General features: G+C 36.9%; 1 pseudogene; it reads left to right on the forward strand.

Moving 5' to 3' along the window:
- The first annotated feature begins 393 nt into the window (after positions 1-393).
- Positions 394-25,270, forward strand: LOC116265822 (callose synthase 9-like; annotated as a pseudogene).
- The last annotated feature ends 1,177 nt before the right edge of the window (positions 25,271-26,447 follow it).

Here is a 26,447-nt window from a genome sequence, read left to right on the forward strand (position 1 = left end):
TTGTTAGGCGCTAGGGTTGTCGTTTTTGGTTGGAAATTTTAGGTGAGATTTTCGCTTGTTTGGAGGCAGATAATCTAGTTTTTATGTTTCATGGTCCCCTTTTCTGGGTTATCGTTTCTCTGCTTTGTTTCTTTATTGATCTCATTGACGTCGAGGTTGTCGACGTTCTTGTTTTGGCGCTTAGTGGTTGTCTTGTCGATCCAGGGTTTTGGCCTTAACTGTTTACTTCATTTTCTGGATATTGATTTGGAGCCCGACACTTGTAGGTCTTTTGAATTTCTCCTTTCTTCTTTTTTGCGTCCGGGCGGATTGTTGATTGCTTGCTTGGCTATTGGTCGTTTTATGTATCTTGATGCAGCGACAGAGTGGAGTTTAATGTTTTGAGGGGGCAAGATGTCGAGAGTGGAAACCAATTGGGAGATGCTTGTGGAGGCGGTCCTGAGGAGGGAGCGTCGGGGTGGGGCTGATGCGTTCGGGCAAGCTGTTAGTGACATTGTGGGAAACGTCCCCTCCTCTCTTGCGAGGAGCGTAGATATTGATGCGATACTCATAGCAGCTGACGCGATACTCATAGCAGCTGACGAATTGATGTGGTAGCGTGATTGTGTTTTACTTTTAGTTGCTTCATGGGCTCGTGTTCCTGTGAAGTTTAGGTGTCGTTTGACCTGAAAATGAAGTTTGCCATTTTGGTATACGCTTTTTCCAGTTCCCTCCATGATGATGACCTTTGATTCATTTAATAGCAGATGCTCTTCTCCATATTCGGTCGAAATGAAATATTTCTATTGTAGAAACCATGCCCATCCTAGAAGCAAGTACCACGCGTGTTTCTTTGTCTCCAATTCTGTGCTAGATGATTGTTTCAATGGTCTGTGCTAGATGATTGTTTCAATGGTTAGTTAGCTGGATTTCCGTGAAAATTCTGATCATAACAAACCCATATGGAGTGTCATGATCTCTAGATCCTTATTTTGGGATCTCTCAAGACTGGTTTGAGTCGCATAGTGTACAGATATTGGGTACAATAAAGAAAATAAAACACCCTGATGTTAGTGTTCTGAAAATTATCAAGAGCCTGATTGTTTGGTGAATACTGCTTGAGCATCTTCTAGAAGTTGAAAACACTGGCCTTGTTGAATCTATGCATCAAGTTTCTATTTTTAGGTTCAATAAGTGTGGGCAGTGAAGTTTATGCATCTTACTTTTTATATTTGTTTCTGATTACCAATGCACTTGAAAGAATAAAGTATTTATTGGGTTGGGGTTTTTCAATTATATTCTTCTTGACCAAAAACCTGGGTTCTCTAATGGTTCGTTGGGTGGTAACTATTTGCATGAAGCTAGCACCATTTGCGATCCCTAATCTTGCACTAGAAGCTGTAGCCTGCTAGCAAGTGCTTAGTCATGGGCCTGTGAATGTGGACTTGTTGGCGTTACTTAATGGAAAAATTACAATCAAGAAAGATAAAGATATTGAGAGTTTTCTATTTGTCTATCTTTGTGGATAACTTTGAGCTGAATTGAGACATTCTTTCAGAAAAGAGTATTGTCTACAACTCATTGAAGATGGATCCCAAACATTATGTTACTGTTCTCACCGGTCCTTGAAAGTTTTGTTGAATGTGTCATTACTGATAAGATAATCCAGAGCTGCAGGCCAATCTGTGATGGTTTTTATAATTCAGATCCTTCAGATAGCATAACTCCCTTGAAACCTTTCCTCTTCACTGTTTAGTTAGGTAAAGTTCCTTCTGATCACTAGTGAAGAAGTTTGAAATAATCAAAAACCAAATTTTGGTATTTAGTTTCGGCAGAGCTGTTTGAAATGATGTGACCATGTTATATTCCATTATTGTTATAATAGTTCCAAAAAGGCTACATTGTAGTCCCTGCATTCATAGTTGGCCTACCCAAAAACTCGTTGGGGCTTGCACTTTTGACTTGATGAGTCAACTCGGACAACTTTAGCTGGATCAAGACTGACTTTATTGATTTTTTTAGTACAGTGAACAGCATGTTGTGAGGAGAAGTCATCTGGGACAACTTCATCCATGTTTGATGGCCTGATATGAATCATGTATACAACTTTCACTTGAGTGAAGAATGTCTCATAAATCAAACACACTCTTAATTCAAAGGAGATTCAGAGTTTAATGCCCTCCGAGTGTCTCTCTTGAAACTTGTCAAAGCCTGTCTAAATGTCTAAGTCCAACAACACAAATTAAGGAGAAAGAAACCTAACAGTCAATAAGGAAATACTTTATTCTTCACATGTCTGGGAGTTATTAGAATTGATATAACTTGACTGGTCTGAATCAACCTCTCAATGAAGACTGTTAAGCTCTTATTAGTAAATTCCAGACTTGGTGTAAACAAATGAACCCAATTTGAGTAGTTTGAATCCACACTTGTAGCTTGGACGAGTTGATCAAGTTACACGGTCTTCGCCAGGTTTTGGTTGTGACCAGTTCAATCCAAAACTACAAGTGGGTGGTTGCCTACTTGGACTGTGTTGCCAGGCCACTAGTTGGGATTCAGTGAGTTTGCCAATTTATGATGTCACTTAGTTCATTAGTCCCATTCACAAATGAAATACCCCTTGGTGTTGGATGTATTTGGGGGGGGGGGGGGGGGGGGGGAGTAGCTGAGAGCTATCGCTGCTCTATCGATGTGTAACTAAAAATGTTTGAGATGGTGTGCTTCTTGTAGGTGGTAAATTCACATATTCTGACTTGTTTGAAAACCTGATATAGAAATAGGGATTGAGCAAGCTTAGCTGTCTAGAATACGCCATGATGAAGAAAAACTGGTGAAGGAAAGTCAAAGTAGTAAATATAGGCTAGGGACAGATAAACATTGTTGCAACGTAGAATTAGACACGAATATGAAACATCAACCTGGGAAAAAATAGCATTAGTAGGATGATGATGGTTAATTGAAACAAGTTATGACAGAAATTAGTTTGGTGAATAACCTTTTCCTTCTAGACTGGAGTTGTAGGATACAGAGTTGTGAAGTTTCACTTTTTATATATATATTATATGCATAGAATGATTCTATTTTTAGATAGTCTCTGTGATTGATTAGATGCAATTCTTGTGTAGAATGCCTGTAAAATGCATGGAGTTTGGACCTTGATTGAAAGGTGGACATAAATGGGCGGAAAAGAAGAAAATATCATGATAGATACAAATGGAAAATAAGAAGGAGAGGACTGAAAGACAGTGTAGGAAGAGAGATGGAATTAGGATAACATGAAGAAGACTTTTGGAGTTTACTTCAATAATGATATACTCTAATATCAGATTAACAGTGAAGGAAGAGATAGGGTATTAGATAACATGAAGAAGGCTTTTGGGAGTTTACTTCAATAATGATATACTCTAATGCCACATTAACAAGTATAATAGCATGCTGTGGAATGTGAACTACGGTCAAGTAGTATCCAAATTATGGACTTGGTGCTATGGGCAGGGTTGGTTGGGGGCGATGTACTGGGTGGGTAACTTGATCTTATGTTATGAGATCCATATCTACAAATAAAGGAGGCATGGAATAGCATCTTCTTCTCATAAGGTGCTGGGAATTGTGCATTGCTTGATAACATCCTGTTAGCACCGTTCTTGCTAACTCCTGTTTTGCACTCACCCACACGAGAGACAGAGCCCAGCTTTGTCTGGATGATTCAAATTCTTCACTGCCTTTTAGGGTTTCGCCTTACAATATATACGAGTGTCGTGGGCAGGGTCTATTGCATAACTGGACTAGCCACCCGACTCTATGCAAGCTAACAGACTCGCTGGGTCATAACTAAGGGCCCGAAACACACAAGAGTCTGAAGACTGAAACTAAGAAATGCATGACAGGCTCCCCACACAAGCCTTATCGATACTGTGCCTAACACATCCCTTGTTACTATTTTTTCTCAATGACATTCTTTCAATGTGTTGATAAGATCTTATAAAGGCCTGAGACTCACTTTTTTCGTTTTTTTTTGTTTTTGTTTTTGTCCTATCGAATACATCTTGCTTGTCCAAATATGTTTTTGTAGTGTTTTTTATGTTTTTGGACATGGGAATACAATTATATAGCATGTTAAACTTGTTGAGCACTGACATTGGTACCAGATTATTGACTGGTCCTGTTCAAGTGTTGATAGATATGTCCAAGTGTTTATTTTGCCAAGATCAGCCATGTTGAGCATGTTAAACTTGTTGAGCACTGACATTGGCACCAGATTATCACTGCCCACATAACATAGTTTTTGTTTCTTCTAGTTCATTGGTTTAAACTTGTTGGACATTGACATTGGTATCCATGTCTGCACCTCAGTTTTTCCTTCTTCTAATTCATTGATTTGTATGCAGAGTTGCTTGAATAAATCATGCAAATAAGGCCTGTTAGGCTGTTAATGATATCTTTGGTTTTGTAATGTAAGACTTTGTCGAATGTGAACAAACCGGTAAAAGGATAGTGATAAACTTTTTTCTTGGCAATAGCTGCTTAGCTTGAGTACTTGTCCTTTTACACATTGAGAGAAGATAATTAACTTTGTGAACTTTAATTCTCCTTTGACTCACATGGTGCCTGGTATTAATCAAGAATACGTCACCGTTTGGCTTCCTCTGTGTTGTCAAATATCTAACTTACGGGCTGTGGAATCGTTATGCAGTATGTGAACATGCATATTCCTTGGCACAGAACTTGGATCCTGATAGTGAGGGAAGGGGTGTCTTGCAATTCAAAACTGGTCTCATGTCGGTTATCAAGGTACATGAATATTTATGTCTTTATGACTTTAAGTCATTTAGTTAGACTAACATATTTAAAGGTAATGTTTATGTCTTCTGCTTTGACATATATTTTTTAAAGTATCTTATAAATCTTTATCTCTTTTTCTTCACCTTTTTTAGTAGCCAACTTTTATTTTTTACTCTCTCCAGTCATCCTTGAGATGAGCTTCTCCAAAGCTCTTATGTGAGTTCTGTTTTCAAAACCAATTTACAGCTCTCGATTTTTATTTTTTCCAGCAAAAAATTGCCAAATGAGAAGCAGGAGCCATAGATAGGACCCAGGACATTGCCCGTTTGCAGGAGTTTTACAAGCTACAGGGAAAAACACAAAATAGATGAGTTACAGATGTTTCTTTTATATGTAGTCAGCTTATGATTTTTTTCTTTGTGAAAATATTGTAAAAAAGTGCTATAGGTCCTTTTATCATATTTTGGTGAAATTGATGGCCTTAGCTTGTAAACTAGTTTAGTAGTTTTTAGGGCCCTTATCCCTGCTATTTTCACTACATGGTTAAATGAATTTTGTTTAATTTATATTAGATGTTGTGCTATGTTTTTGCGGGAAGTTCTGTTTAACTAAAATCTGCATATCATATGATTGCCCATCTGCATATCATATGATTGCCCATCCCACGATATATTTTAACTTACTGTTTTAATTTTAATCCAGTTTAGAACGCAGAAGCCTGAAAAGGAAGAGGGTTTTAACTTTTGGCAACATTGAAAGTTGAGCGGTTGTTGAACAGCTTAGTAAGGAAGTATCCCCAGAAGATGCAGACAAATTAATTCCTGAAGAGGTTGGTTCTTTAAATTTTCATTGGTAGTACTGGTTAATAATGAACTCCAAAATGCTGACTTTTTGCTTTTGTAATTAACAAGTGCAGTCTGTGTTTTTGCTTATCTGAAAGTCATTATGTTCCAGTTCTCGTGCTCCTGTTTGATTTATTCTTTTCCCTTTGCTTTCTTGGCCTTTATATAACCAAAGGTTCATTTTTCTCCAGTTGAAAAGGGTTATGGAATCAGATGCTGCAATGTCAGAGGATCTAGTTGTTGATAACATTGTACCACTGGATTCTCCATCTTCAACAAATATGATTGTTTCTTTTCCTGAGGTAAAAGATTGTGGAAACATGACTATTTTGTCTGGGGAACATCTTTGATTGGCTTCTTTATACCTATTCTCAGGTTAAAGCTGCTATTTCAGCAGTCAGATACCACAGTGGATTACCAAAGTTGCCTAATACCTTCTCTGTGCCAGCAACAAGGACTGCAGACGTACTAGATTTTTTGCAGTATGTATTTGGATTTCAGGTTGGTCTGATGAAATTCTTTCATCTCTGGAACTCCATCATCTCTGGTTATGTACATCTTTGATGAGCTTATGTTACAAACATTTCAGCTTTCTTTACAAGATTTAGTTTTTACCTGATTTTTCTCTTAGGTAATGTGTGGCTACGGATGTGACTGACAGTTTTTGCAACATCACAGCATCGATAGGAAATTGGCTTCAATGTTATTTACAACGAAGTAGTATGCTATTTTCAAAAGACTTGATGTTACATAGATATAATGATATTATTTGTATTTTTGTATAGGTTTGTCTAACCAAGATCTGTTGTTCCTATATATATAGTTAAACTTTTTTAAATTATCTATATTCCTGGGAAGGCTTGCCGAAAATTAGATGCTAAGTTTGTTGTTTCATAACCTTATTGAAAATATTCTTTTAGTGTCGGTTACCAAGGTGCAAAAGAACTTTACCAAAACCTTTGGTTTTCTATTATCTTTTGTTGTTGATATGTCATTGTATCCCTATTTTGTCAACTATTGATATGTGGCTCTGGTACTTCTAATCTGTAAACTGAGAAGTGCTTATTTTTTACTGTCATATCTTTAGGTTCTTTACTATTGTCTAAGCAGTTATATAATATTTCGGTTTCCCTCCTTTTCACATTTCCCTTCCGCAAACCACACCTGTATAAATGATTTCATGGTTTCTGAAAACGAAAAGTTTTGTGTAAACTATAAGGTAGCCTGGTTTAGTATGTTTTGGAGCTTAGTGCTTATCAAACATGATATGTCATCTTGATCTTTTTTTAGTACTTCACCAGTTCCAAATTCTCTAATCAATGTTGTAAAATGCATAATGTAACCTGTACTGGTTGGCTCCAAACTTAGATATGTAACACAGAAAATCACAAACATGGATTCCATAAACATAATAAAATAACAACTAGATGCTACCTAAAATATGCACACTTTCATTAGAAATAATGAAAACTGACCACTTAAATGTCTCCCAATATTTAAATGGTACCAGAAAATAGTTTTTCATCATTGCCACACATTTCATTTAAAGTATATTCAACTTTTATGAAAAATCATTGGTTTGTCATGTTTGGAGTCACACATTTCTATGTGGTACGACTACAAATTTGGCATAGTTTGCAATTTATTTCCCTTGTTGTTAGGGCAGTTTCTCTGTCCCTGTGAAGTGCGAACACCTGCAGTCTTTTGTGTACTTTTCCATTTTTTAACTATTTTCCTCATGACAACGATAATTCTGGCTACATGAGCTCTTGCATGTCGACATTGAAGTTGTCATTTCTAATCTTGTTTGCATTCTTGTTCTTTGTTAATACTCCGATAATTGTAACCGTTTTCAGTTGCCATTTCTAATGCTTCATCTCTTCTGTCCTTCTGCGATCCTCATTCTTGATTTAAATTACTATGAGCTTGTTATCTATTTGATGCTTAAGGCCAATTTCATATTATGCGTGCAGGGGCTGACTATCCTTGCTTTCAACAAAGGCAAGTTCAATTCAAAGACCTTAAATGAGCTACTAAGTTTAGGTCCTACTTTTGTAATAATGAAGTTTTTTGAGAGTAAGTTTACTGGTACTGCTTTTTAATTCCCTTGCGTTGTTTCTTGATGTCATTTAGGAGGCAAGGAGTAGGCCATGATTTTACATCATCTGTTTCCTTTAATCATGTAGGTGTATGGACATTGTCATGATGTATGGGGCATATTCAACAACTCGTCGTTTAGCTGTGATGAGAATTGTTCTCCGTTTTCTTTGGTTTGGTGTTGCTTCAGCATTTGTATCATATCTTTATGTGTGAGTTTTTTGTGTTGTTGTTTCTTTTTTAATCTGGAAGACTTCACTTTGATGTCGCTGCACTTACTGTTTTATGTTTATTTGTCCCTTGTTGAATCATATAGTCATAGATTGTCAAATGTAAACTATGATAGTGATAACCATGCAGGAAGGGACTTCAAAATCCAAAGTCCGTTTTCTACAAGACCTACATCTTTGTTCTAATTGCATATGCAAGTGTCCAGCTGGCCTTTAGCCTACTCATGCGCATTCCAGCTTTAAATAGGCTGACAAACCGATATGATCAATGGCTTGTTAGGAGATTTATAAAGTGGATGCATCAGGTTTGGTTTCTCCATTGTTCTTCCCGTTGTATTTTCTATGGATCTTATTCATTTATTGTTGTTCTTAACAGCTGTTCTTTTCTGATTTAAGGAAAGACATTATGTTGGACTGTATGAGCGAACAACTGACTTTATCAAGTAAGTCTGTATTTTCCTGTGGAAATATCTTTGTCTTGTGCTCAAACATGGAATATTGTGTTAGTTTGATTTTGTGTATATGAAGGATTTTTTAGGTGTTTGGGTGTGCCCATGACTAGGGTGGTTCTCTTGGCAGTTGTTTTGGCTTATTTCTGTAGTGTTGTGCTTCACAATGGCTATGTCACATAGGTACGGGTACATACCATTTTAAAAAAAAAACTTGGGTACGACCATATATATATATATATAAGCAAAAAATAAGAATTCAAAGTTTAAACAAACAGAACAACACATTCATGAGTCCAAAAAAAGAAAAAGAATAAAAACCCTAATTTTTAGACAGAAATGGACTTGGTTAACATTGAGCATGTCAAAAAAAAAAAAAAGGATATGGTCATGGGTATGTTGATTGTACTCGGGGCGTAGCATGGGCATACCGGTACCCGTACCGATGACGTACCCATATGGGTATGGATACTGCTCCATAAAAGCAATACCTGCGTGACTTAGCACAATGGTTATGTTCCACAAAATTGATTTTCAGATCTTTGATCATGTGCTCTACAAGGTGCATGTGGTTGTGCATAGATGCTTGCTAGGTCATTATAGATAATGAAAAAATAGATCAATATAAACTTTCCATCATGAATATGTGCTTCAACAGGCAAGCGTGTCAGCTAGTACTTTTGAGCAATGTTATCACTGCCGTATCGTATCGTGTATCGGTCGGGCCGACCTATACGCCGTATCGTAACGTATCGTAAATGTATCGTAACGTATCGTAAAATTAATTTTTTAATTTGTAAAAAATATTAAAAATTTATAAAAAATAGAAAAAAAAATCCGAAAAATTCTAAAAAAATCCGAAAAAACTAGTAAAAATCAGAAAAATTCAAGAAAAATGTATTTAAAGGAACGTTCATCATTCATGTATATGAAGTATGACCTGTGAGCTATGCATATGAACAAGACATTCCAAAATAAGAAATCAAACATTCAAAAAACAAAATAACATACTAAACAACCTAAGAGTATTCAATTACATCACAATTCATAAGTTCAGAAGTCAAAACTCAGAACATATTGACATAGTTTTCAAAACTCAAAACAAAAAGCATCGTCAATGGTGTTTAAAGCGAGAAATCCCTCCTGATATGATTTGCTTACAATAATTGCACTTAACTCTTAATCTATCTTTGGGATTCACCCTTGTACACCACTGCCATGCAGGATCCGACATTATATCTTCACAAAACAAGTAAAAACATACAAATAAATGTAGGAAATAAGAGAAATGAACGATTCAACGGCAAAAATGAGTTATTTTTTACCTTCTTGGTGTTAAAAACCAAAAAACCCTCTTTCTCCAAGCTTCCCACCGTCCCAAGACTCCCCACAACGAGAGAGAGAGGAGCGTCGGTTTGAGAATAAGAAGCAAAAAGGGGCCCGACGGCCCCTTTTTAAATTTTACTCCCGTATCGTGCGATACGGGGGTGTATCGCACGTATCGTGCGATACGCCCACCGTATCGCACGATACGTACGATACGCGTACGATACGGACGCGTATCGTATTTAATAGGTGTAACGTATCGAAAACGTTGATACGGACGATACGTATCGTACGATACGCGTCCGTATCGTACGATACGGATAACATTGCTTTTGAGTTTTGATATCTGAGCTTCCATTTCTAAACCAACATTTATAAACTCAGATTGCATTCTTTAGATGATTGTTTTGGATTCATCCAGGAAATTGCACTGGGATCCAGGGGTTATGGTTGGACTTTGTAAACTAATGAATACTTATCTTAGGTTTGTATCAGACAGCCACACAGCCAAAAGAGAAAATTTTAGACTGAGGAGGAAGACAAATAAGACACAGTTTGGTCCTCTTTTTGACTTTTTTTTTGTCCTTGGTGTTTCTTTCTTGTTTCTGTTGCATAAATGTTTGGGTTTTGAGAATGCTTCCATTTTGATTCTTGATAGTGATGGCATTTCATTCTTTTGAAGCCCAATTGTGTGCAATTGGAATGTACATTTTCTTTGTACTCTGTTGGTTGTTAGGCACATTGGACTGGATGAATCCTTTTGGCTGTTGTGAAGTCTGACTCTTTACTGTGTGAACTGGCACACAGTCCCATGAACATGGTGCTCATGTTTTTTCATATTGATAAAATGCAGATATATGACTTTCTGGCTTTGTGTATTTGGAGCAAAATTCTCATTTGCCTATTTCCTCCAGGAAAGTAAAAGCAGATACCAATTGCTAACTGGTCGATGATGGTTCTTCTGTTTATGTTTCATCTGTCTGATTGTTTCCTTTCCAACATATATAGATAAGGCCATTGGTCAATCCTATAAAAATTATTATAAATCTTAATGGGCTAGAGTATTCGTGGCATGATCTTGTATCAGAACGTGAGTTTTTGCTGCCTTTTTCTAGTCATAAAATACTTTCAAGGGATTAAACTAGGAAGGTAAAATGTTCTTGTGGCCTGCATAAGCTCACATGCCTAACAACAGTGGAAACAATGCATCTGTCATGCCAATGTTGAAGATTGCTGCTCTTTTCCTGAATCCTTTCCTACAGGCCTCATGATATGATAGTTCATCACTGATGCTGTTTCTGTTGTGTTCTGCTGCTAAGCAAGCTGCAGGCCAATTTCTCTCTGATTAATTTGTTATTTCATAAGTATTTTGTTCCACATACAGGATCACTCTAAGTGCTTCTGAATTTGGCTATTTTTGAATAATTTTGGGAGACAGTTCACACTAAATTCATACTTTGATTTCGTTTTTCTTTTCTGATGGTTACATTTCATGACGATTTTTTGGCAAGTACTGGAGTTCCTTGATTATTATAAACCTAAGCATTTTGTACTTCGGTATTCTTTTGCCTTTGAGAAACTTTTTGTTAATTTTTTTTTTACAATGGACTTCAATTAGCTTGTGAAATTGAAGATTATAATCATGTAACCAGGGCACAAGACTGATCAGACTTTGCTGGATAGTCGTACATTTAGAGTCTAACAGAGTGCAATCTCGTAGTTGTCATTATCATGCACTTGATGATTTTACAAAACCCACCACATAGGATTGGTTTATCCTGGGCTTCCTTTGGGGAAAGATAAGAACTTAACCTAAACCATTTGTAAAACTTTCAATCAGTTGAGGACTCAAACATTTATGGAAAATCATCACTATTAAACCAACCTTTCGTATAGAAGTTTCTAGGAGAGTTGGTGAAGTTCATTTTTCTACCCAACCAACCTATGCTATTTTGCATTCACCCTCTTCTTTAGAGTAGAATTCCTTCCTCTTGGTGATATACCATTTGATGTTAAGAATTTTTGTAAAAGTGATAATTTTGAGTGTTGCTTAAAAACATTTTAAAAGTGTCTTCTCACACAATGATGTGGCTTTTCTTTATTCTTAGTACCTCCTTGAGCAGAAAGATAAAATTTCAAATTTTTGTTGCCAAACAATGGAAGAGGAAAACTGAAAAGATCTTGAATATGAGCAGTAAGGAAAGGTCCTGTGAAGTTGAGAAAGTCGAGACTAGGAAATGCTATTGACTCTTGTAATAAAATCCTTTGTAAGATCTTGGCAGGTAGCAAATTGAGAGTTGAGAGATTGGCTCGGGGCTTGTGTAGTCCTTCCTCTGGGTCAGTAATCAAGAGTACCGGGTAGGCATATAGGTGATTTTTGTCTATACCGCGAAGATAACGACTTATGAACCTTTGGCTCATCGAAAACCCACAAGGTGAAGTGGGTTAGATATGTGACAAAGCTACACATAACCACCAAAGCGGTGGAGCTTCCTAGTAGCCTTTGGGGTGGTGAGGTATTCCCTCAAAGGTGAAGGTCGACCTAAAAAAAAAAATCAAGGAAAAAAAAATTTAAAGGCAAAAGCTGAATGCAAAAGAAAGAAAGAAAAAAAAGAGGAAAAAAAAAGCGAAAGGTGTCTACCAAGAGATGAAAGACATAAAGGCTGAACTCGCAGGAATTGAATGTGAAAATCTTTGGTAGATGTGTAGTCCTAGGGTCAATATCTTCTCTTATTTTTGATTACCTAAGATGCCGAGGATGATTCCTTTATGTTCATATTTTGGAAATTGAAAGGCATCCCTTCTAGAGATTTGACGACATTGACGCGAAATGAATCCTAATGCTTGTACGGTAGGCGCTATGTGTAAATGAAGGCCATATTATTTGCACAACACGAGCACTCATGGTTATTAGTTAAATTGATCATTTTTGAACTATTTCAAACTAAAAACTTGACATCTCTTCTAGTCATAGGAGGAACTAACCAATCTCCTTTGGTCTTGAAATATGTTTGTCATTTCATTCCCAATTCCCTTTGGCCTTGAAAGATGTTGGCTATTCCATTACCAAACCATTAGTCCATTCATGGAATAGATGAAAGTCCTCGAACCTAGTCAACTCATGTTGAGTTTGACGAATTTCATTTTCTTTGTCTCAAGAGATGCATATCATTTGGGACAAGTGATTAAGCCTAGCCCATTATTCCATCTTAACCGAGTGTCTTCAACATAACCCAGACTTAGGGTTGAGTTTGTCATGGAACACCTCTTATCTCTTTTCAAAAGGACCAATCAATTTTATGTCCTCAGGTCCTTCATGGTTTTAGATGAGGATAATGCTCAGTTTCTCTTGTATCACGTTAGTGTCAGGTTAGTTAAATAGATCCTTTTGTTAGCTATTGCACATGTCCAGCGGTTAAGGTCATTGGTTTGATTTGTATTCAGTAGGATCCGATTTTGATTTAGTTTGATTATTTAGTTTTGTTGAGTTGGGCAATTGTTTTCTGCTTTAATGGTTTCCTGCATAGTGTCATGTTTAGTTTTCACTTTCATTGTGACATGGGTTGTTTAGGTGCTTTATTGTCTTAGGTTCTTAGTTTTCCTTTTTCAATGCTTTCACTTGTGTTGCAGACCGACTATCCCTCGGCGCAACGCTGGCCAAATAGGCTTGAAAAAATCAGCCCGTGACAACTTGATTCTTTTGATAAATATAATCTGGTCAAATTCATGGGTGTGTGTCACATTCTGATAGTCTTTGAATTGCATATCATACATTGTTATGATACAATCATGTGTTTGCTAACATGGAAGCCTACATTCTAAAAATATGTGAATCTATTTTGTTCACGTCCAACATGCTTATGATACAATCATGTGTTAACCTACATTTTAAAAATATGCCAATGTTTGTCTCTAGAGTGGTAGAAAAGTTTTGTTTTCTCAATTATTTCAACAGGGAGAAGAAACTGAACTACTGGTTGGTATGAACAATGGAGGTAATTGTGCTTGAATTATTCTTTGCCTACTGTCATACTCTTTTGACTTTTGTTTTACTCCTCTTTCAATTTCCTGTTTCTTTCTTCTTTTCATAATGATTATTGTTATTTTGCACAGCTTATAGGTGAGGCAACTTTGGAGGTTCATGCCATAAGTGCCATTGTCCATCTCTCCTTTGATCATAAATTATTAGTGCAGAATCTAGCACTTCAGGCAAAAAAAAAGTGCTCTACAATGATATAATTGAAGTTGTTGAATCTGGTGGTTTTCTTAGTGTGCAATTTCTGGTCACTACTATTTATTCTTGTTTTAGGTGGTAAACATGATGGATGGAAAAGTGGATGACCTGAAGCTTCTTTATCGATCATATTTAATGCAAACTTTCTATAATGGGCATATTGAAGAAAAAAAAACGTGAGTTTACATTATGCAGTTTCTGGATTCATAGATGTCCAAAACATTTGTAGGTTATGCGAATAGATGGAGGTCCTTAGTTGCAGCTTCCTTGCTTGTGCTTTTACCTTTTTCTTTGTTCTTTTTCTATATGCAGCTTACTGCTTTGGACAAATTGAAGGATATATTTTGTTTAAACAAATCTAAAGCCAAAAAGATCATGCTTGAAGTTTTCTCTGTATTCTACCTTAGAAGGCTTTCAAAAGCATTTTCTCAAGGAGAATTGGAGAGCACAACTAGCAAAGAAACTTTCCTTTGTAGTGAACTGCGTTTTGATCCATTTCTTTCATCCGAAGATTCCTCCATGTATTTTTGTAAGGGCATATTTTGTAATTTTAGAATTGCAGGTCAGCCCAACCCCCATGTTTATATGGGGGGATTCAGATAAGATGTTGTACATGCATAACATGCATGCAGTGAGACGTAAGTATTCTCTTTCCATATTCAAAATGTATCATGGCTTAGAACCCCACCGATAATCCATTCTTGCTTTTTCATAATGTTTTTATCTCAATATTGGTCATTAAAATTGTCCTCAAAGCTTACAAATTTTCTGAATGAAATCTTTTATGGTCTGCAGCAATTATTTTGATGACATGTTATTTCAATCATGAGCTCACTAACACAGTCCTCTGTCATATATGTTCAACAGTTTCTATTTTTCATTGTTTAGAGAAAACAAGCAGGGGACTTGCATTGTGCCAGTATCACTAGTTCTTCCCACACCAAATCTGATCTCTTTTTATAAATTTATGTGTGACTGGTTGAGCTTTCACATTAGTGAACTGGTTCTGGCAAGTTCTTTTTTCTTGTACAAGATTACTTAACACTGCCTCTGCCTCACATGAGCATGATCTCTGTCCTCACATGATTTTGCTGTGATAAGATACATCTCTTAAGATCACATGGACTTCTTGGAATGAATTTTAGCTTTTATCCCATGCATCTGATGTGAGTGCTTTGATCGGCACATCTTCATTTGTGTTGAAATCTGGTACTTTTGATCTCCGATATGTATGTTCTTGTTCAGATGGGAGAAACTTGGTAATAATCCTCTATTTGGATATGACTCAGCCCTGACACAAGACCATGATTAGTTCATCATGGGGAGCACCAAAAGCTTTTACAAAAGGATTCAGTCTCCAGCATGTAGAAGATGGTTGTTATGAAGATATCTACATGTATACAGCTGGCCCGATGGTGAACTGAAACAGACTGGACCTTGGTAACTCAGATCTCCTACCTTTGGAGGTCAGTGTCAAATATCGTCGGCGTGAAAAGTGTACCCTATGTTTGATATGATCATCTATTGTAGTGGCTATTGTTAGAATGTATGTATTCATATATATATATATATATATATATATACATGTACATTACATATATTAGTGTGCTAATATATGTCTTACATATATAGATATGTGTATATTTTAGGGAACCTAGGTCATTCTTGTAATTTTTCATTTTCTTTTATGTATTTTTCTATTTCTGTTACACCTTTTCTTTTATTTAAGAGGGGAACTAGCTGTTGGGCCTCTCTCCAACTGCTAGAATTCTAGCCATTGGAAATGGCCCAACAGCCATTTCCCCTCCTCCTCTCTTCTTCCCTTGTATTATAAATAAGGGACTGTTGTCCCCTTTTAGGTTATGGCTTGTTAAGCCACATCTTGTAGTATTTGTCTTGTTTGGCTGAAGATCAATATATATTTTCTTTATCCTCTTGTTAGAGGACTCTTGTGTATTGCCTTGTTGAGTTAGTGAGAGATTCAAGAGTGATATTCTTGAAGTATTTGCCTAATTTGGGCCTGATTTACATGGTATCAGAGCCTCGTCTTTGGCTCTTTGTCTTGCTGCCATTCAAGATTGAAGGATCAGTTTTTACTCTTACGTTGGAGCTGTGAAGTACTCCAAGTGTTCGAGATATTGCTTGCTGCAGTTTTACACAAAAAGAAGAGTGTTTATGCTGGCTTCTTTTTGGTGATTTCTTGACGGAATTTAGCTCCCTTGGTGGTGAACTTGTAGCTGTTGGAAGGGTGGCTGGTCTCTATTATTGCTGAGTTTTTATCCTTGCCGTGGATTTCTTTTCACGTGACTACCATCTTCTTCATAACTTGTAAGTGGATCTACCTTGTTGATTGTGTTCATGGATGACAAAGTCTTTTCTCTTCCATTTCCCAAACTCTCATCAACAAATTACATACAATGGGCTAGAACTGTGGAACACTATTCGTAGTAAAAGCCTTTGGGGACTAGTTGATGGGACAAAACTTGAACCACAACTAGTCCTTACGAAAGTTGTTGATGGAAGGGATATGGAATTGGATGGAACCGAAAAAGAGAAAGTAATGGCTGAATACAACAAGAAATGGGAAGAATGGAGTGTTGGTCATCACAAAATTATTACTTGGATCTTGACGTGTGTTGACAATGCTACTAGTGGGCAAATCTCTAAATTAAATGCTGCCCTAGAAGCTTGGGAATATCTAAAGAAAACTCATACCATGAGAGACATGTTCAACTCAAAATTCACAATCTTCAACAAGGAGATAGATCCATTAAAGACTATGTGACCGAAATGGATCAATTGTATGATGAATTGAGTATTTTTGAACCACATTGGACACAAGATCTTATTCTTAGAGAAAAGCAAATACAACGTTACAAGTTTTACAAGTTTATCATAGGTCTTAGACCTGAATTTGATGGTGTTAAAACCGCTTTATTTCATCGTTCTAAAACACTATCTATGAATGAGGCTATTGCGGAGCTTCAAATGGAAGAAAATCGTCTTTGTCTTGATAAAGATAAAGTCAACAGTGTGTTTGCCAGACCTTATAGACCTCCTCACTTCAATCGTACAAATGAAGGAGCAAGAAGGAAAGTTATTTGCTATCATTGCCAAGAAGAAGGACATACTAAGCCAAGATGTCCAAAACTTAGAACTTTTGACAAAAGAAGCAATGTTGCGGCTCCAATTCAAGAAGAAAGAAAAGAAGCAAGCTCCGTCCAACTTGATCAACTCATAAGTGCTCTTCAACCTTTTCTAAAAGGAGGAGGCTCACCTTCAACTTTGGGAGCTACCGTGGCATTTACTTCGTAAAGTAAGTATTCTTGGATTATTGATTCAATCATTCAGGTGCATCTTTTCATATGACTCCTTGCGGATCCCTTCTCACCGAATGCACTAAAAATGATTCTTATTCCTTTGTGAAAACGGCGGATGGTACTTCTCTTGAAATTGATTTTATTGGAAATCTTGACCTAGATTTTGGATCCAAAACTTTAAAAGTACCTCAAGTAAGACACATTTCTAAATTAAGCTTAAATTTATTGTCCGTTTCTCAAATAGCAGACCTTGGTTTTGATATAATCTTCTCACAATCCAAATGTTTGATATAGGACCGAGTATCCAAGAAGACGATTGGGGAAGGTTTTAGAACAAAAGATCTCTACTACATAGACTTTTTGGACCTTTCAAGACCATCTTGCAATATATCCTCCAAAGAATGTGACATTCAAACTTGGCATCAAAGACTTGGACATTCCAATATAGAAAAAATGTCTCATCTTCCCTTCATGGAGAATTTTTGTCAAAAGAACTTCTATTGTAATGATTGTATTAAGGCTAAAATGAAAGCCTTACCTTTTGATAATAAAAACTTTATTGCCCAAAAATCTTTTGATTTAGTGCATTCGGATGTGTGGGGACCCGCTCCTATTATGTCGAAAGGAGGATTATTGTACTATGTGATCTTTATTGATGATTATTCTAGACGTACTTGAGTTTACTTTCTCAAACACAAATCGGAGGTATTCACAAACTTTAAAAATTTTTACAACATGATCTATACCCAATTTGGCTCAAATATCAAAGTCTTTAGAAGTAATTCGGGAGGAGAATTTATGTCAAATGAATTTCAACAATTTCTAAAAGAAAAATGCATTGTTCATCAAAGATCTTGTCCTAACACTCCACAACAAAATGGAGTGGCCGAGCGTAAACATAAGCACATTATTGAAACTACTAGAGCCGTTCTTTTATCTAAAAATGTTCCCAAAAACTTTTGGGCTGAGGCTGTTTTGACTTCAACCTATTTAATTAATAGAATGCCTACCAAACTTTTGAAACATATTTCTCTTTTTGAAAAACTTCACCATGTTAAACCTAATTACAATAGACTTAAAGTCTTTGGTTGCAAATGTTTTGTGTTAAGTGACAAAGACGATAAGCTTTCTTCCAAAGCCATTTCTTGTGTTTTTATTGGGTATTCCGAAACTCAAAAGGGTTATAGATGTTATGATATTGAAAGAGATAAAGTTTATGTTTCTAGAAATGTGATCTTTTTAGAAAATGAAGATGGTTTCAAAGATAAACCCAAGAAACTAGAAGATTATACTTTTCTTTGGACTAATGATATTGATGATGATGAACCCGATGAAGTTGTAGAAGTGCCAATTGAAGAAGTCAACAATGATAACTCTACTCATTTGATTCCTCCAAATGATATCTTAGTTTATAGAAGAAGAGATCCCCAAAATCAAGAAACTAATCAATCTCTTCCTAGGAGATCCCAAAGGCACATTGGACTTCCTCAAAGATTTATCTCTTATGAGTCTTTTTCCCTAAAATTTCGAGCTTGTCTTATGGCACATCATTCTTTTTATGAGCCATCTTCTTACCTTGAAGCTAAGGACGATCCCAATTGGATTGAAGCCATGATGAATCTTGAACTTAAAGCTCTTGAAAGCAATGAGACTTGGGATATTGTGCCTCTATCAATGGAAAAAAAGACTATTGGTTGTAGATGGATCTATAAAATCAAAACTAGAAGTGATGAAACTTTAGAAAGATATAAGGCCAGACTTGTTGCCAAGGGATATGCTCAAGAATATGGGATTGATTGTGAAGAAACCTTTGCTCCTATTGCTCGCATGACTTCTGTTAGAACTCTTATTGCCATTGCTTCTGTTAAACATTGAACTATTTTTCAAATGAATGTTAAAAATGCTTTCTTAAATGGTCACCTGCAGGAAGAAGTTTTCATGAGTGCTCCCATTGGTTCTGATCTACCTCAAAGCAAAGTTTTACGTCTTAAGAAAGCCCTTTATGGTTTAAAACAACCTCCCAAGGCTTGGTTTGACAAGTTTAGTAGTGTCATGTTTAATCAAGGTTTTCAATCTTGCCACTCTGACACTGCCATGTTTGTAAAAACCACTTCCGTAGGTGTAATTGTTTTATTATTGTATGTTGATGATATTGTTATTACTGGGAGTGATGATGAAGGGATTGTAGAGGTAAAACATTTTCTTAACAAATGCTTTCAGATGACTGATTTGGGAAGACCTAACTTATTTTCTTGGAATTGAAGTTGCTTATAGCAAACAGGGTTATCTTCTTTCTCAAATGAAGTTTGCTAGTGAATTAGTTGACATAACAGGTATCTCAGATGACAAAGTGGTGGATACTCCAAAAGCACTAGAAGTAAAAATGAAAATTGATGATGGAGAGATATTGGAGAATCCCACTCCTTTTCGGCAAATAGTTGGCACCCTCTCTTATCTCTCCATCACCAGACCTGACATTGCTCATGCCGTGCATGTGATAAGCCAATTTCAACAAAGACCCACCTCAGTGCACATGGGAGCGGCAATGCGGATTGTCCGTTATGTGAAAAACACTATCGACAAAGGACTATTTTTGTCTTCCTCTTCTATATTAGAATTAGTTGCTTTTACAGATGCTGATTGAGGTGGAGATCCCAACAATAGGCACTCCACCACTGGTTTTTGTGTGTTTTTAGGTGATTCCTTAATCTCCTGGCGATGCAAGAAACAAAATAAGGTATCACTATCATCAACAGAAGCTGAGTATCGTGCGATGGCAACTACAACAATGGAGATAGTGTGGCTCAAAAGCTTATTGAAGGACATGAGAATTCATATCATGAATCCTGTCAAGCTCTGTTGCGACAACAAAAGTGCAATCTATATTGCTAGCAATCACACATTTCATGAAAGAACTAAGCATATAGAGATGGACTGTTATTATGTTCGTGAAGAGTTCCTTCAGAAAAACATAGATCTCTCATATGTTCCATCTGAATATCAACTAGGAGATTTCTTTACCAAGGCTCTTGCAGGTTTCAATTTCTCCTTGGCAAACTTTCGGTTATCACACCGTAAGTTTGAGGGGGGATGTTAGAATATATATATATGCATGTAGATTACATATATTAGTGTGCTAATATATGTCTTACATATATAGATATGTGTATAGTTTAGGGTACCTAGGTCATTCTTGTAATTTTTCATTTTCTTTTATGTATTTTTCTAACCTTTTCTTTTATTTAAGAGGGGAACTAGCTGTTGGGCCTCTCTCCAACTGCTAGAATTCTAGCCGTTGGAAATGGCCCAACAGCCATTTCCCCTCCTCCTCTCTTCTTCCCTTGTATTATAAATAAGGGACTGTTGTCCCCTTTTAGGTTATGGCTTGTTAAGCCACATTTTGTAGTATTTGCCTTGTTTGGTTGAAGATCAATATATATTTTCTTTATCCTCTTGTTAGAGGACCCTTGTGTATTGCCTTGTTGAGTTAGTGGGAGATTCAAGAGTGATATTCTTGAAGTATTTGCCTAATTTGTTGGGCCTGATTTACAGCTATTACTTATGACTAGTTTGATACTGTCCTGCAGATTCTATACAAGTTACGTTGGGTCTGCATTAAGCAACAACATGATTATGTTTTTCCAGACTCCAAGTGGATCGTGGAGCCATGAGGTACCATTTGCTGATGTGACACCTTTCGGAATTGGATTATGCCCGACATGCCTGGACTTGTGACTGATTTCCTTATCTCACTGGATGATCGCTTCCTTTACTTCTCAAACTGGCTGCATGGTGATGTCAGGCGATACAACATTGAGGACCCTTCAAAGCCTGTTTTGACTGGACAACTATGGGTTGGTGGACTCATTCAGAAGGGAAGCCAGATAGTTGCAGTATCTAAAGATGGGGTGGAGTCTTAGTTTGATGTTTTAGAAGTAAAAACGTGTGTTTAAGTCATTGTTGTTCTTACCTTTTCTTGCTTTCCTCAGGAAGATAGACTTAGAGGTGGGCCACAAATGATCCGGTTGAGCTTGGACGTTAAGAGGTTGTAGGTGACTAACTCGCTCTTTAGCACGAAATTCTATCCAAAGATCTTGGAGGAGGGCTCAATTGACATGGACACAGAGAAGGGTGGATTGAAGCTGAATCCAAACTTCTTTGTAGATTTTGGGCTTGAACATGATGGTCCTATTTAGGGTTGACTTCGTGGTCGTTTGAGAAGAAATGAGATAATAAATGAGATGAGAATGGAAATAAGATGCATATTCAAACAAATTGCTTGTTTGTTTCTTCTAGGTTGTAGCTGGCTACAAAACAAAGTTGAGTGGAAATTTGGGAATGGAGAACAAGTCAGATTTTGGAAGGATCGTTGGTTGGGGCAAGTTCTTATCAACAAGTCAAAACAATTATGTATGTAGCTGCTATTCCTTACACTTATCACTAGGTTTTCTTTCTGTTTAGTGTTTATAAGGCCCTTGCATCACTCTATAATGAGCATCAAGTGATGAAAAACTAATTCACTTGAGAACGTTTTTGCTTCTTAAGGAGTTTTGGAAGTTGGATTTTATGGAAAGTTCTTATCAAATGAGAAAATGCTTAAGAAGAAATTATCGTGGATCTAAGCATATTGGTGCGGCTGCAAATTTTGAATATATTTCAATAAGACCTGATCAGGAGCAGCCTATTGATCGCAGAAATGACGCAGAAGCCTCTGTCTGGTGTTCTTCCTTCTAGCACTTTGATTCTTGTGCCTGAGGCTTTGTTACTTGAAGCTGGCAATGAAGATGATGATCGGGACGAAGCTGATGACATCCAAGATAGGAAGAGCGGAGGGGAAGAGGTGAAGGGTCATCACGAGCAGCCTATTGTGGTTGCTGAGGCACCTATTCAGATTCCTGTGGACCATGGTGTTGCTGAAGTCTCTGAAGCACATCAAAGACAAAGCACTTCTTCCACTGTTGGGCACATGCTGAGTGAATCAGATGAAAGAATCGTTGTCGAATTTTCTTCACCAATGGTGCGTCCTTTACGAGTCATACGAGGAACCTTTCAGGTGAGCGGTTGCTTTAATTCATCTTGACAAAAATTTTGGTGGAGTATTTTCCCTTGGTCACACAAGCATATTGACAGTCATATATTATTCTCTTTATGTTGTTTTCCTGCCACAAAAATTTAGGGAAAAATATTGCTGGTAATGCATTTTTGAATAATTTTGTCCAGGTAACTACAAAGAGAATAAACTTCATAGCTGATAAATTAGTTGATGAAGTTTCTTCAAACAATGGAGTAAGTGCCGAAACGGATTGGACTTGGCCTACGTCCTCTCTTCATCAAGTTTTTTGGTAGAAGGTTGGATGCATTCATTTCATTCTGGTTGTATGCTTAACTTTTCAATATCACTTTGGCTGCACAGCATTATGTTGTCTTTATAGGAAGAGAATACACGATCTATTTAGTTCTTGACAGAGGATCATCAATCTATTCAAATCTTACTCTTGATAAACTTTTTAATTTGGATCACCTAAAGGATAACTTCTTTTCGTTTGAGTTTGGCTCCGTTTACACTAACTCAGATAAGGCAAATTATGGACGAAAATCACTACTTGGATCTTGGTTCTCCTGAATGTTTTGAAAACAGTGATGCTAGTTTTTCTATAGAGTAGACCCTTCTAGTTATAATTTAATATACTTGTAAAAGAGATGTGCTTAGGACAGAATGGAATAAATCACTTGACGAGTAACGCAATTTGCGCAAGAGCTTTTAAAATATTCAGAATATGAAAGAATAATGACGTAGGCTTAAACCATGTAGAACACACATAGACAAACAGTTTTATTAAACTTAAATATTCATAGTAGCATAAAACATAAGAGGTATACCCTCATTTTGTAGACAAAGGAATGGCAGGGTCTCCCTTGAAGTTACTGGGCATATTCAGTTCGGTATTTCAAGGGGCTGAATTAGTTAATGACCCGAAACGCCTCCACACAGAACACAAAAATAAGGAAAAAAATAAATTAGAGAAAAAAGGAAAAACAGTGGTGTAATCTCTTCAATCATTAGTTGCTTTGTGATGCAGATACCTTTTGCGGAGAAGTGCACTGGAGTTGTTTATGATCGACCAGTCAAACTTCTTTTTTGATTTTGGGGTATGATCCCTCTCTGCTCTTTTCATTTATGAAGCTTTGCATAGCAGTATCATGTCCTACTTTGATGCTTAATAGATTATTGTGATTTTTATTGCAGACTGCTGAAGGACGCAGAAACACATATAGAGCAATTGTTCAAGCCCGACCACCTCATCTAAATAACATATATTTGGCAACACAGGTTAGTTCAAGTTGCCTTTCTTTTTATGGACCATCTTATCAGTGCTCTATGCTTCTAAACCTAAACTGCTCTTTTCTATTTTTATTCATACAGACCAGAACAGCTGCTCAAGAGAACTCAGCTTATGGGGCGTTGGTCTAGGTGGGAGGTAAAATTTTGAGTGGGAGGTAAAATTTTGATTGAAACATTGATGTGATTCTTTCTGTAACAGTGAAGCGCAGATTATTGCCTTCTTATGGAATAATGTTTGATGCAGATTAGCAATTTTGAGTATCTAATGCAACTAAATACTCTTGCTGGGCGGTGTTATAATGACATCACTCAGGTTTTTGTCAAATAACTATGCAAGCCTGTTTGTTGTTTGTTCTTTGAGAATTTGTCTTATAAGTTGCCTCTTGTAACAGTATCCTGTTTTCCCTTGGATTCTTGCGGACTACAGTTCAAAGGATTTAGATTTGGATGATCCATCTTCATACAGGGACCTCTTTCATTGCTTCTTATGAAGCTTGTTGTTTCTTCAGTTGGAGCTTTATGTATTTGTTTTTAAATTTAGATATATGTTCTGGCAGCCCATTGGTGCTCTGAATGCTGAACGCTTGGAAAAATTTGTAGAAAGATACTCCAGCTTTGATGATCCAACTATCCCAAAATTCCACTATGGCTCACATTATTCTAGTGCTGGAACCGTAAGTCCTATTTGATCTCTTGTTTTCTCCGTCATTATGAGTTCAAGCATGAACACAAATATGATGGTCCTATTTCTACCGTACAGGCAAGTACGGCTAAGTTATAATCATGATTTGGCCATTCTTGCATTTGCTTGCTTTTTGAAGTTGTATGATGGGAATCCAAAATTGCTGCATATGTATGTACTTGTGTGTGTGCGCGTTAGACATTGTGTATGTGTACTAATCTTTTTATTTCCCTTTCCAGCTTGGACAGTTGCATGGCCTGCCGTGGCAATTAACTAGATCTTCCTTTCTATCTTTATTGATACTGTTTATTCTTTCTTCTGATGCTTAAATGGCAGTGTATGAATTGTTTATGTTTCTGGTGTTTCAGGCTCTTGCACTCTGTGGGTTGCTAGCTTGTCATATAATTGGTTTACTTTGGGTACTGCACGGTAAGCTCTTGCTGGTCCAGAAATAACAGCACACAGAATTTGAAATTTTTGTACCTTTGTTATTTGCCAGGAGATTAGAGGCTAACTCTCTGTGCATGTTAAGAAATGATAAATGTGCTTACGAGCCATTCCTTTTGGAAGAATCATGTTTTTCGTCCATTTTATTTGTCATGTAAGTATACCATGCAGTTGGTAGGGATAAAAGACCTCCTCGTAAACAGTATTTGGAGTTAATATTACCACCTTTTGTTGCAATCTTAAGAAATTGGAGGCCTCTTTTGGCTGGAATCCATGAGCTAACATCGTCAGATGGGGTGAATCCCCTAATAGTTGATGATCGTGCACGCACTGGCAGCAGATGCTTTGCCTGTTGAGGTGACTTAGCCACTTAGGTCCTATTGTACTTGTTATTGGTCCCTACTTTTTAATTTCCTATTTCTTAATGGAAACTTTTAAACCACTTGATGTAACTTTTGATATATGCATTTCTGCATTATCTTTTGCTGTTGAACTTAATTTGATCACCTAGTTAAGGATATTTTTAATAGTCCATTTAATACAGTCCCAATCAATGTCTATGTTGTCATGTTGCTTTCTTGATAGATACCTTCTAATTTGATGCATGCTTCCCTTGCAATGATTTCACCAGCTGCTGCTTTTGCGTCACCACCTGCTGCAATGGCCTTGGCCATGATAGCAGTTGGCGCAGCTGGTACGGAAACAACGCATCTTTGAGCTTCTGAAGATGCCAAAATGAGACAAAGTGAATTATGGCTCTTATCTGTTGAAAGGTGATGCCAAGAACTGGTGGCAATCGACTTGTGCGTTAGAATGCACAAGCTAGCTAACGGTCACTGAGTTAGTATGTTAGTATGTAGAAAACAAAAAATCACTAAGTGGAAAAGATATTTGCAGAGGAACAAAACAAATCTTAAGTGCACTTGTTGAATTTGATGGGATGAAAACGGAAAAAGAACTTTTCAAGCGTAAGGTGGGTTGACTTTTTTTCAAGAAAAAAAATGGATATTTTTATGGGACAAGAAAGACATGGAAAAACCTTACCAATTTCACAGTGAAGAGAAGTCTTTCTTAGTGTTTTATGCATAGGAATATTTACGACACAAATTTCTCCAATGAGGTACACCTTGAAACGTTCTTCTTGTTCATCAAGCACCTCCTAAATGATATAGAGGATAGTTTATGTCAGACTTTTCCCTCCCCTCCTGGGAACACATCATTGAAGCTTCCTTTTGACCAACACTTCATTGAGGATAGTTTCTATGCACACTTGTCACTATAGATCTTTCATATGTTTTATTGGCACATAAAAGTAATCATCCTCAACGTTTCTTAGTTTCCAACCGATTCTTGAAACTGAGACCTTCCAACCCGGTCCTTGAAACCAAGGTGCCTTTCCAACTTGAAACCTATACCCACCCCTCAACTCAAACCTATTTCCAACTTGAAACCTATCACGTTTGAAATTAGACTTAGACCTGCCTCGAGTTGTCTAAAATTTTCCCTTCCTGCCGAATATGGTTGGGCATAAAACGTTTCATGCTCAAGATCTTGTTCTTTTAGTTGTGTCACTTGTGTGAGAAGAAGGCCATGCAAATCACAGAGAGATATCATATCTACATGAGTGGTCAAAGATGTTTTGAATTGATGGCTGAGTATTCACAAGGAAGTCCTCTCAGGATATGCATAATTAAATCTTCCTTTTCTATTAGTTTT

Source organism: Nymphaea colorata, chromosome 12, assembly GCF_008831285.2.
Source record: "Nymphaea colorata isolate Beijing-Zhang1983 chromosome 12, ASM883128v2, whole genome shotgun sequence".
Lineage (NCBI taxonomy): Eukaryota > Viridiplantae > Streptophyta > Magnoliopsida > Nymphaeales > Nymphaeaceae > Nymphaea > Nymphaea colorata.